The 12,949-nt window shown below is 35.7% G+C and overlaps 1 non-coding gene across 1 annotated transcript; it reads left to right on the top strand.

Moving 5' to 3' along the window:
- Window positions 1–3,156: 3,156 nt before the first annotated feature.
- TRNAN-AUU (transfer RNA asparagine (anticodon AUU)) lies at window positions 3,157–3,228 on the top strand. Its single transcript has one exon. It is a non-coding gene; the product is annotated as a tRNA-Asn (tRNA).
- The last annotated feature ends 9,721 nt before the right edge of the window (window positions 3,229–12,949 follow it).

Below are 12,949 nucleotides of genomic sequence, written 5' to 3'. Positions count from 1 at the left end.
TGTGTTTTTACTCACGAATTGACCTATCCATTCGAACGTATTAATTATGCATTGTATATTGTACTGTTGCAGAGCATTAGCGTACAATATAGAGAATGAAGTTAAATTGAAAATTATCATAATATGGATATTTAAACACATTTTTGAAAATGGTGGCCATTCATTTCGATACAGGCTTCAGTTCTTTTGTGCATATTATCACACTATAGACTATTGTACCTAATTCCAATTACCAGTTTCGTCCTTCGTACGAGTAACTCATGTTGAAATAATTCTGTACCTACTCTATAAAAGAGTACCTTACGTACTGTAAATTAAATCTTCACTTCTGCCCGATCCGAAAAGATAAAATTACTCAGAAATGTTATCTACTGTCCGTTCAAGTGGTTTTGTCGCAGGGTCGTATAAAGGAGGAGGGTCACGTGACAGTTAATTACTTAACGAGGCCCTTTTATTTAAGTTTTTTTAAACACTTGTGTAATATTACGTAAACTTCCAATTCCTAACAGAAATTAATGTTTTCAGAAAAGAGCTAAGATAGCCCAGCTACGAGACTTTACAGAGGAGCGAACAGAAGCAGGTGGGGGAAACCGGGATGCGACGTAGGCAAACGGACGACAGTACCTGTGGGAAAATATGATTCAATATTGAAAGCTCTTTCGTCACTGGAAAACGCGAACATATTTCTGGAACGTACTGTACTCAGTACTGCTTACGCGCCCTAAGGGGCGGGAGTGAAGTACATTCAAAAACTCAGGTACAATAAAAATTGAAATAAAAATAAAATGATGTCCCTGTAGTACTGGCTTAAATTTAAGGCATTTGACAATACCTGTATATAGTAATATTTTCACTTTTTTTTTTAACATATCGTACATCAAAGAAATGAGTCTATGGAGAAATAATTTATAACCGTTTATTAACGTAAAGTCGCGAAACTGCTGATAACGCCCTTCTTACAAAGCACCATCAACTTTAATGAGGGCTTGCACAAAAAGTTCGAACTCGTCGACAAATAACATCCAAGCGAATTTGAAGAGCTGAAAGAACTACAACACTACAACAGGAACAAAACAACACAGTAGCATGCTAGAAGAGTTACGAAAGGCAGAAATATGCGCGCACAGGCGAAAAAACTTTGGGTATCACTTCAAACCCGCTCCAGGACTGTCACCATGGGATATAATGAATATAAAGAGGAAAACAGAAGGTTAAAGTAGCTGCATGAGAAGCGTCCTCTTATGAAAATACTGTAGTACTCTAATACTGACAGCAATAGAATTATTCAACAGCAATTAAATTTTGATTTCAGTCGGGAATTTCTTTTTGTTCGAGAAATAAGATTTCGGGCAAAGTCATTCGGTAAATTGGATTCGATAGAGAGTCTTTCGGGAGAATGGATATTAAGGAAAATGTCCGGGATTCGTTTTATTTTAAGAAAACTGCAAATAATCGTATGGAAAATGGACAAATCTTCATACCTATCATGTTGAACCTATATAAGTGGGAAAATTATTGCAACATATCTCTGTGGTTCTGGGAGAAAGTTTGTTGGTGCCCTTGGCACGATTATCATCCATTGTTTATATTGATAATGGCTATTATTGAAGGAAATATGTAGTTATTATTCGCTATAATATCGTAAACATGCAGTACTCACTTCAACACGTTTTTGTGCTGGAAACGAACTGTACGAAATATTTTATGGTTAAAACTAGTGCTAATGATCGATCAAAATATTAATCGATTAACTATTTGAATTTAATCGATTAGTCGATAGATTAACCGAGTTTTGATCGAGTTAAATAAATGTTTTAATATACTCTAATACACTCGTTAAATTTAACTTGTGTTCGGTGATAAGCATAAGTATTAAAAGTTGTATATATTGTATCGTTATATTACAAAACAACTATTTTAATTACTTACTAATATATTTATTGTGAGGCTTATAATTTATTGTGTCAATATCTCCGGGAATTTTTGAGACAAACAAATAACAAAAAATATGAAGACTCTCCTAATTACTACTATTTCATCCATGGTTTTAAACATGTGAATGCATTCGCATGCTCTGAATTAAGTGCCGCTCTACGTTTAGTAACAATGTTTCCTGCGTCATTATACATGAAGAAACTTTTTATTCTGCCAAGCACTTCTCCATGGTCGTTCAATTTAAATCCAAAGGTTCACCGAGTTTACCTCTCACATTCTCATATGACATAATGGAGTTTAACCTTTTCACAAACCACAGAACACTATTTTTTTTTTCTTTATCAAACTAAACACAACCTTCATATACAAACTGAGTACAGAAACTGCAACTGCAAAAGTACAGCGGTCGAAACAGAAGACTGGCCCATATTGTAATCGAATTACCAGATTTTAGAAAGAGAAGAAAGTAGTTACGCTCTCACACACAGTGTAGACATGGCTATTTTATAAGGGATGAGGGGGACGAAACCCAGAAAAATATGTATTTCATATGCTAGGAAGATGAGCTGACAAGGTGGAAGTATTTTTTGGATAACCATAAAACTTAATAAGGATTTCGCATTGTGTTTCAACTTTCAATATAGGTAGACTAGGTCACTGTCCTCATATCTCCACATCTTTCTGAAGTTTTTGTGCAAAGATTTCCCTACGCTACCTGGTTTAGTTAGAAAATAACAGTAAAATTGTGCTTTTAAATAAGCAATTCCAGAGAGAGAAATATTGTCGGAATTTTTAGTATGAGTTTATATTAACAAAATAATAATTAATATCAACTACAACCGATTAATTTTAATCGACTCCATTATTCGATTAAATATTCTTGATCGATTAATCTTACAACAGAAATTGATCGATTAATCGATTAGAATAATTTCGAGGGAAAAATTGTTCCGGAGCCGGGAATCGAACCCGGGACCTTTGGTTTAACGTACCAACGCTCTACTACTGAGCTACTCGGAAACTCTGACACCGATCCAATTTTTCCCTCTATATCCACAGACCTCAAAGTGGGCTGACAACCGTCAAGCAACCAACTTCGAGTGCACACTAACTCCGTGTGACTTAAATTGTGGTTTTCCGTTAACGGACAGTGACGTGTATTATGCAAATCAAGATTTCAGATATAACTCCCTGTAAAGTTGGATCGGTGTCGGTTAGAGTTCCCGAGTAGCTCAGTGGTAGAGCGTTGGTACATTAAACCAAAGGTCCCGGGTTCGATACCCGGCTCCGGAACAATTTTTCCCTCGAAATTATTCAAATCAACGTTACAGGGAGTTATACCTGAAATCTTGATTTGCATAATACACGTCACTGTTCGTTAACAGAACACCACAATTTAAGTCACACGGAGTTAGTGTGCACTCGAAGTTGGTTGCTTGACTGTTGTCAGCCCACTTTGAGGTCTGTGGATATAGAGGGAAAAATTGGATCGGTGTCGGTTAGAGTTCCGAGTAGCTCAGTGGTAAAGCGTTGCTACGTTAAACCAAAGGTCCCGGGTTCGATACCCGGCTCCGGAACAATTTTTCCCTCGAAATTATTCAAATCAACTTTACAAGAAGTTATACCTGAAATCTTGATTTGATTAATCGATTAGATTAATATATTAAATCCCACAACACTAGTTAAAACGCAACGGACATTTCGAAAAGAATTCAGTTCGCTCAATGTTCCAAAGAAACAATTTTTTGTCGATAGTGAGAAAGCTGGAAACAACTGGCTCGCTTCTTAGCGATAGTGGAAAACTTAGACTTGCAATGCCTCGAGCTTGTGTGGACGATGATCGAGAAGGTTTACTGAACTCATCAAAGAAATTGTTGCGTCGATTAAGCCAGAAGACATTACTCATGGCACATGTCAGAGAGCAGCAAAGAAATCGCTTGTACAAGCATAGTTAGTGCAAGAAGTGTTATAATTGCTGCAACCAGACTTGCAAAAGAGAGTTATTGAAAAACTAGTTGCCGGAGTGAGTACTGCGGGTTTGCGATATTACGGCGTGCTATTCACTACTGTACGAAGGTTCCGCAATAATAACCCACATCAATATGAACAACGTGCAACAATCGTGCAAGTGTTAACAATATAATTAGTCACAGACTCATAGAGATTATAATATTCAATTTCAAGTTTATAGGCCTACTAACCTCCAAGGAGGAATTATAACTAGGGAACGGATTTCTGAGTGCTAGAAAGGAAGGATTTAGAACTTTACGAAATCCAATTTAGGACTTTTAGGAGTTTATATAAAACAAAAAATTAATCATTTTAATTTTCATATTCCATTTTAGTTGGAATTTATGTACAAACCCAGAAACAGTACAAAGAACTGGTTTGATAATGAGTGCTACTGAATTGAACACTCAAACTATTTATTTATTTACTTATTAATTTACTTATTTACCTACTTATTTAATTACTACTGAATTGAACACTCAAACTATTTATTTATTTACTTATTAATTTACTTATTTACCTACTTATTTAATTACTTATTTACTACTTATTCACATATTTATTTACTTATTTACTTATTTATTTACTTATTTATTTATTTACTTATTTTCTTATTTACTTACTTATTTATTTACTTATTTATTTACTTATTTACCTACTTATTTAATTACTTATTCACTACTTATTTACATATTTATTTACTTATTTATTTACTTATTTATTTATTTATTTATTTACTTATTTACTTATTTTCTTATTTACTTATTTAATCTGACAGGATTAAGGCCATAAGGCCTTCTCTTCCATCCTACCAGACAGTCAATATGAATAAAAAAGAGAAATACAAACAATGATAAAGTAATACAAATTAAATTAAAGCCCTACAGAGGGTCAAAAAGAAAAGAGGGTCACCGAGCTAATACAAGAAAAAGGGAAAGAAAAACAATTATGATGATGATGATGATGATAAACACATTACATATTAATTGTCAATTTGCAAAATAGTTACAATATTTATTATATATTATGGGTTAAGCCGAAGTAAGAAAAGAATTATGTAAACCTTGACAAAAGGCTTGTAGAAAATAATGTCAAAAACCAAACCTTCAATATCAATGATAATAAGGTGTAGACCTATTTTCGGATCAGTGTAGAAATAAAATGTTCTTTCTGTAGCATCACACTACTAGCTTTCAATGAACTGTAGAATAAGTGAAAGACAAATTAAAGCAATTCAAACAAAATAAACAAAAATAAGACAATTTCCAAGAATCCGCCTTCTTTCAGTTATTACACTTTTGTATTCACTTCATTCCACCCCTGTCATATAAAAATACCTATATTCCTCGACTTCCTCTCTTCTCTCTTTCTCGTTTTCCATCCTCATACTTCGTATATTTCCGTCTAAATATTTTCTCTTTTTTGAATACCTACATTTTATTACCACAACTTTAATTAACTTATTTCACGATTTTATATTCGTCTTAAACACAACTTACCGGACGTGGAATCGAACTCACTACCTTACGTGCCGTAGACACATTATACCACTGACCTCTGACGAAAGTTACTGAAGACCCGTAGTAGTTGTATCGTATTTTCAAATATTTGTACTGAAAATCAATTATAAGTGTAGAAGATTAGAAGGTACATCCGTTACACAAAATTTTTAATCTCAAAATATGAAAAGAAACCATCATTGTAAAATTTGGCAGGCCCATTTTACAAGACGATTCAGAATTGAAATCAGAAATACAATGCTCACTCATTCCATACATTCCACCAGTAGCAGAAACGGAAACATTAATCTATCAACGAAAGCGGTAAGATCGAAAAATCAGTCGCTATTTTTCCGTACCAATAGGAGATCGGTGACGGAATATATGACGTTACGCACGATGGTAATACTTCAAAATATGAATTTAAATCGGGGGGCTACCGCCCTCGACACCTCCGCTCCAACCGCTTTTCTTTGTCTCAACCTACACCACTCCATTGCACATTTTCTCTATCTTTCTCCCTCTCCCGCTGCCTTCATTGTTCTACTATTTTATATTAAATTAGAATACACGACTTACTTTTGAATCCGCCATTATTCGATCGTAGGACTTCTCGTCTAGTGAACCACTATCATAGCCATTATGCTACGAATTCGTTTATGAACACATCATTACAAGTTATATTTAAGCAGAATTAACATCAAATATTTCGAAAGGTATTAAACATACGACATTATTATATAATAGAACTGAATTGATTAGTTTGCTATTAACCTTATTACAGTTAATATAGCAAACAGATCACTAATTAATTATATTATATTGTACAAGGCATTAATAAGATAAATATCCGAATGATGGCGTTGCTACTCTCATCCGCTACCATTTGTCTCACTAATATTATACGCATATTAAATAGATTCACTACATTTCTCCCTATAGTATTAATGTTACTGAGGTAAGTCAAATTGCCAAATTTTTATTAAAACAGTTTTGTCGTACTTACAATGTCATTTGCGGGCATACGCGATGTCATAGGCCTATTACGTCATCCAACTTCACTGGGAAAACAGCAGGTCTCCCTTGGATACTACCCATTATCAACTATTTATACTGCATATAAAATTACGTATTATACTCACGGAACTCGAAAGTGTAAGATACCGATGCAAGTGCACATCCACTATTTCTAACCGATTATACGAGTAACAGAAAATATCTTCCGCGTACTAAGCAGGCCTCACAGTTCAAGCAAATATAATTACTTCAATAGCTAAAAGTGTTTATTAACATATGAATGTTCATTATCACTTCACAAATTAAAACACACTTTCACCTCAATACTTCACCACAACCACAATAAAACACTTGCATCTTACGTGCATTTCCGCGTAAGAGAAATGGCGTCCACCGCCAGAACATGTTGGGCAGGGTTCCTTTGTATTTAGTCTGAGTTCTTTCCTATCAACTCGCATAAAACTGCTAGACAACTTCTATGCTCCTTCCCACAGAGCATAGTCGTAACCAGAGTTCGTTCTCTAAACTGCAGAAAGCTATACAGAGTAGCCATAAACAATAGCATCATATTACAATAAAGTGTGTTATACAATGGAAAATAGGTCTACAAAATTTTAGAGGCATTTTATAATTGATTAATCTAAGTAACTTTCTGCCATATTTTCAAAATCCCATTTACGAAATTATGGTTTCGACATCTCTGAAGACAGTCCTATAACATTTAAAACGCCCTGTTCAGCCAAGTATCTTGCCCGGTTTCATGCATAACCTTCTTGCTTCAGAAGCTTTAGTTTAGTTCAGACTTCTGCCAGTAGCTCAGCGCTAGTGTTCTGGTATTGTATCAAGGCGATCTGGGTTCGATCCTCGTCATGGTCATATTGAAATTCGTAGTGTACACTGTCGTTCTAAGAATCTGACATAGAATTTTCTCATCGTGTAAACTATAAGCGACCTCTCGTCCACCGCTGTGGATTAACGGTCAGCTCATCTGATCGTGAAACGAGCGGGGCCGGGTTCGAATCCTGGTTGGGACAAGTTTCCTGGTTAGGTTATTTCCTGGGTTTTCCCTCTATCAATTAAAGCAGATTTGCTGGGCAACTTTCGGCGTTGGACCTCGGAATCATTTCGCCATCATTAATTCACATATCATCATCATCATCATCATCATCCATACCATAGCCTCGGTTAAGTTTACGGTTCGGAGTGCTGTACTTGTACAAGAACGCGGCCGTTCGGCTACCAAATCATTCACAGAATAAGAATGGTAAGCATAATAAACCTCAGGCTGCAGTGCAGACCTTCGAGTCCCTTCTCCGTAAAAGAGAGAGAGACAAAAATGGAACTCTCTAACCACGGGATAATCAGAACCAAAGATGTAACAAATGGGAAAATTTCGAAATAGTTCTGCTAATTCTCAATAGGTGACAGTGCTTTTGGGACGGGTAAAAATGTATTGTGAGAAAAGGTGATGTAAATTAAGTATAAATTTAACCTTGTAATTGACTGTGTCAGCGGTTTCCCGCTAAACCTATTGCATTTTACAGACCGAATATTTAGTCCTGACAGCTCAGCGACGCGAAAGAGGGGAAGTAATCGGAGGAGTGGGGAGAATTCCAGAGTAGAGATACGGGCGATCAGTCGAAGCGAGTGAATAAACCAAACATCCCTTGGCGTAATTAAATGGACTCGCCTGTCCCACGCGCACATCTCCGGCGTCTGTCAGGACTAAATAATCGTACTGTACAATCATTAGAGGGATATGAAATTTTGAATTCTATAATGTGGGTATATTTATGTACACTGACGTTCACAGATATGACCCTACTAATCGAAAATGATCGATAATCAGTTGTTGTAAGCTTCTTTAGTAATTACTTCTATGAATAGATGGCGAAGATAATAGTCAGTGTTGCCACTCGTGCATAAATATACCCGCTTCTTAGATTTCAATTTTTCGTACAACTCTACTGATTGTAAAACAACACTGAGTTTAGCTGGAAACTGTTGGTACTGTCAATTGAGAATAATTTATGATTAATCAACATAATCACTTTCTTTGGCAATTTTTAACAGCTCCAATAATAGTGCCACCTATTGAGAACTAGCGGAATTCTTTCAAAGACTGTCAATTTTTAATATATTTATTTGTTTTCATGCTGTTCATCCTGGTTATGACGGGAGTGCAGCATCATAAATGAACTACCTCTCAGCAATAAGTAAAAGTAATTAGGAACAGTCGGGAGATCACCCAAGATTTCGATACTGTATCCAAAAGTTGACGAATTAAAAAAATTTAAAAAAAAATTTAATATATTTAGTTCTGACTTATCCCGTGGTTATAAAGTTCGCTTACACGATCGTAAAATCATAGTTTGGATATCTCTGAACGTCAGTGTACTATCACAGTCTACTATATACAGTCGCGAAGCTTGAGGTGATTTTTTGCAAATCTCATGATAAAGCGCTCCAAGCGGTTAGCAACTAGAAACAATAGACTGTCCACGGTCGACTTTGGACTGAATCGTATTTCCATCGAGTGCTAGCTCGTTGCGTATTTCACATTGATGCTTGTGAAATGTTCGTTATTGGTTGTAATGAAAATGTTAATGGCTAAAATACAATAATTGGAATAATAATATTTTACTAGAGACGTAGAAAAATTAAGTTTGTTTAATGAAATTTATTGATCACGTTTTATTTTCAATTCTGGTGGGATTATTATTACTTAGGCCCTTTTTTTTCAAAGGATATGTTTTTAATTATAGCTGTTAGTTTTGTTGTTATTTTTATTTGTTACTTTACTAGAGACGTAGAAAAAGTCTGTTACAATAAAATTTATTAATCACGTTTTATTTCCAATTCTGGTGTGATTATTATTGCTTAACCTCAACTACGTAAGCCTACACTACAAGTACCGGTGCACGTAAGTTAATCCATTACTTCATATTTCCATTATTATTGTTGTAAAGGGAAATGCAAATTAATATTTATTGGTTTCATAGTTAATTATCGCTATAATCTTGAATGAGTGAAGCGATTATAGTAAATTTCAGTTCGTTTTGCACAAACAAAAATAATATTAACCTATTTCTTGCAGGATCTTCGAGTTTATGGTGGAATTTAATATACTTCATTAAAATAATAAACTAACTTTATGCATTTAATATTTTAATAATGGAAGGAAGGTATTAATTTTTCCAAAAGAACACAACGAAAGTGTAACATATTTTGTCGGCTGCTAGGAGAGAGAGATCTGCGATGATGAGGCGATAGTAGCGATCCTAGTGGTGGGCAACTATTCATGTTTGCATTTTTACTACATATTGAGCTTCGCGACTGTATATAATAGACTGTGGTACTATATAACTAAAGATGTTATACTTACACGAACAATTATCGAACACTATCGATTAATAGAGGTCAGGTATCTTTGAATGCCGGTGTACAAAGCAGTTATCACAGAGTGTCTTCTAATAAGGCTAACTACAATAAGGTTCGCTGCGTGCTCAGGCTTTATTTTTTCTTTTTTTATGTTTAATATTGGTCGACCAGCAAACTTGCTATACAGACCACTGTTAAATTATGGAATATCACATACAGAATATCATGCTCAGGTTCGCTCTAAAGGCTCCTCTAATTAATTTAAATTTATTAATTAAACATTTTTGTGAATTATGTGAATAAAAATATGATGATTTTCTGTGTTGAATTTATGAAGAGTCGTCAGTATCACTAAGAAGGATGTCTTGAGGGAGTTTCCTTTTAAGTCGAGATGGCTGACAAGATCTTGCTCCAATGTTATATGTCACAGCTCCAGGAACACCAGGAAGTTTGTTGAAGAAAGATTTTGACACTGAATGGATGTACTGTTCCAGTGGAAGAATTCCCAATTCTTGATGCAGTTGTTGATTTCTTACAAACCAGGGGGCATTTGTTGCAGTACGCAGGAACTTGTTCTGGAGAACTTGTAGGCGATGCATGTGTGTCTTATTTGCTGTCCCCCACACTGGCGCTGCATAAGTTAAAAGAGGTCGTACAAGCGAGGTGTAGAGTAGCATTGAACAGTCCAATCCAATTTGTGAACGTCTATTAATCAAAGGGTATAATTTTCGAATTCTAGAAGAGGTTAGTGTAACAATGCGAGTTATATGGGCATTCCATGTAAGAGAGTGTCTTCTAATAAGGCTAAATACAACAAGGTTCGCTGCGTGATCAGGCTTTGAGACCAGCCATCTTCGTGTAGCGCCAGCCAACGTTCGGGCAATGCTATAGAATGATGACGAAATGGAGAAATGTTGAAGGGATAATGTAAATGCCTAAAATGGGGAAACGGGAGATTTCCGAGTTACATCCCAAATGCGACCTTGTCCGCCTCAAGTGTCAATATGGATTTTTTTCAGCTTTTTCACCTGTTAGTATCGGATTCACAAATGCCACTTGGGTCACCTGACGAACTTGAAGAAACACCACCTACAGTTTGCCCAACTCCAGAAACACGATATCCGCTACGGAGCTACCAAAATTCCGCTACAGGCTGCTACGGTTGTGAGAGTACCGAATAAATATGGAGAAATCAAGAATGTGTTAAACAGCGGTCGTCCGCACAGAGTACCCTGGGGCTAGCGTCTCTTACCCGCGGAGAAAGCACTGCACTATGATGCATTCGTAGCTGCTAGCGGGTATGCTTTCTACCTCTTCCTGCTGCACAACGGGGCACACGGGACGGCGTCGCTTACCCTTTACCCATTTCAGTGAGTGCTGATGACCACTGTAAGGATCACAAATAGGTTTTAGCGTATTGTGTTTCCTGGCATAATTTATATTGTTGGAAAATCATTGCTGTGAACTATATTAATTTTATTTTTAATTTCACAGATACTTAATCTTTAATAAAGATGTATTTTGTAAACAAAAAAAAAATAAGTAATGGTATTATTTTATTAAAACATGTTAATTTTATGTATAAAGACAATTTCGAAAACAAGTTGGTGTACTTATTCTTCTCTCTGAAATAGTAGGGGAGACTGTTGTACCTTGAAACACTTTTCATATTTTATTTTATTTTTTTTTAATTTTGGGAAATGAAATTTTTAAATGAAAAAATGCTTGAAATAATTATTGAAGATTTATTTACAACTTCCTGTATGTATTTTCCTGTTTTACAGATCTATTAAGGATGGAAAAAATAAAATGAAGGGATATGTAATGTGTTCAAAGGTACAACAGGATCATGTACCTTGGATCATACCCTCTTGTAAGTTGGAACACATGCAATATAGGTGGGAATATAGCTGTAAAAACTGACAATTATATTTAAAATGTATTTTCAATCATAAACCAGAGCAGGCTTCTCTGATTGAGATTTTATTTCCTGGAGGAGCAATAACTGCTTCAACAGCTTTCTTCAAGGCATCCGAATCATTTGGCGACCTCTTTAATTCCAGAGTTACTTCGTGACATGACCTTAAAATAAAAGAAAAACAAAAACCGATAGTATCGTATAATTTGGAACATGTTCCATGGTACAAGATGTTTTGTGTTCAAAGGTACAAGAGGGTGCACTTTTAAACAAATATGGCTCCAAAAACTAGAGATTCGAATAAATCATGGAAATTAAAATATGTCATTACTCACCAGATGATAGGGAACACACCGTACTTGAAAGATATTAACAAATACAATCTGATTTTGTGTTAGAAAAGATACATCAATGAACAAAATGTTAACTTTTGGTACTAAAAAACTTATTTTGTCCACGGAACACGCATTTTGCAATAAATCAAACTGAAACTACAACCAGACCTACTTAGCGGCTTTATCTACAATCTACTTCATTTTGAGTCCTCTAGGTAGCAGCAAACCATGTATTGTGGGTCCCTATCACCACGGCATGGCGCGTCCTCAGGTTGCGGATAGAGGAGACGGCCTCCAGATATGGAGGGTAGCTGCGAATATATTGAATAAGCAGTCGTGGACAGCCGATGAGGGGTGGTCCTCCAGCTTGGGGGTTGGGCGAAGGGCTAACAACCCATCACCGTAAAAAACAGCTTGTTACGTATCCCTATAATAAGGAAATGCATATAGAGTGTTAGTTGGGAGACCGGAGGGAAAAAGACCTTTAGGGAGGCCGAGACGTAGATGGGAGGATAATATTAAAATGGATTTGAGGGAGGTGGGGTATGATGATAGAGACTGGATTAATCTTGCACAGGATAGGGACCGCTGGCGGGCTTATGTGAGGGCAGCAATGAACTTTCGGGTTCCTTAAAAGCCATTTGTAAGTAAGTAAGTAAGTAAGTAAGTAAGTAAGTAAGGTAGCAGCAAAAATTAAAAAACAAAAAATGTTCAAAGGTACACTATGCTAAAGGTACAACAGTCTCCCCTATACTACAAGTTTTAATTTACTTAGAACGTAATAATTTAGTTATTATCAGACCTCGAAGTTCAGATCTCAGTCAGATAGATACAGGTTAACTGATAGCAGACTA

Source organism: Periplaneta americana, chromosome 10 (assembly GCF_040183065.1).
Source record: "Periplaneta americana isolate PAMFEO1 chromosome 10, P.americana_PAMFEO1_priV1, whole genome shotgun sequence".
Classification (NCBI taxonomy): domain Eukaryota; kingdom Metazoa; phylum Arthropoda; class Insecta; order Blattodea; family Blattidae; genus Periplaneta; species Periplaneta americana.
The sequence above is the reverse complement of the archived record's forward strand: the minus strand, read 5'-3'. Positions and strand labels throughout refer to the sequence as shown.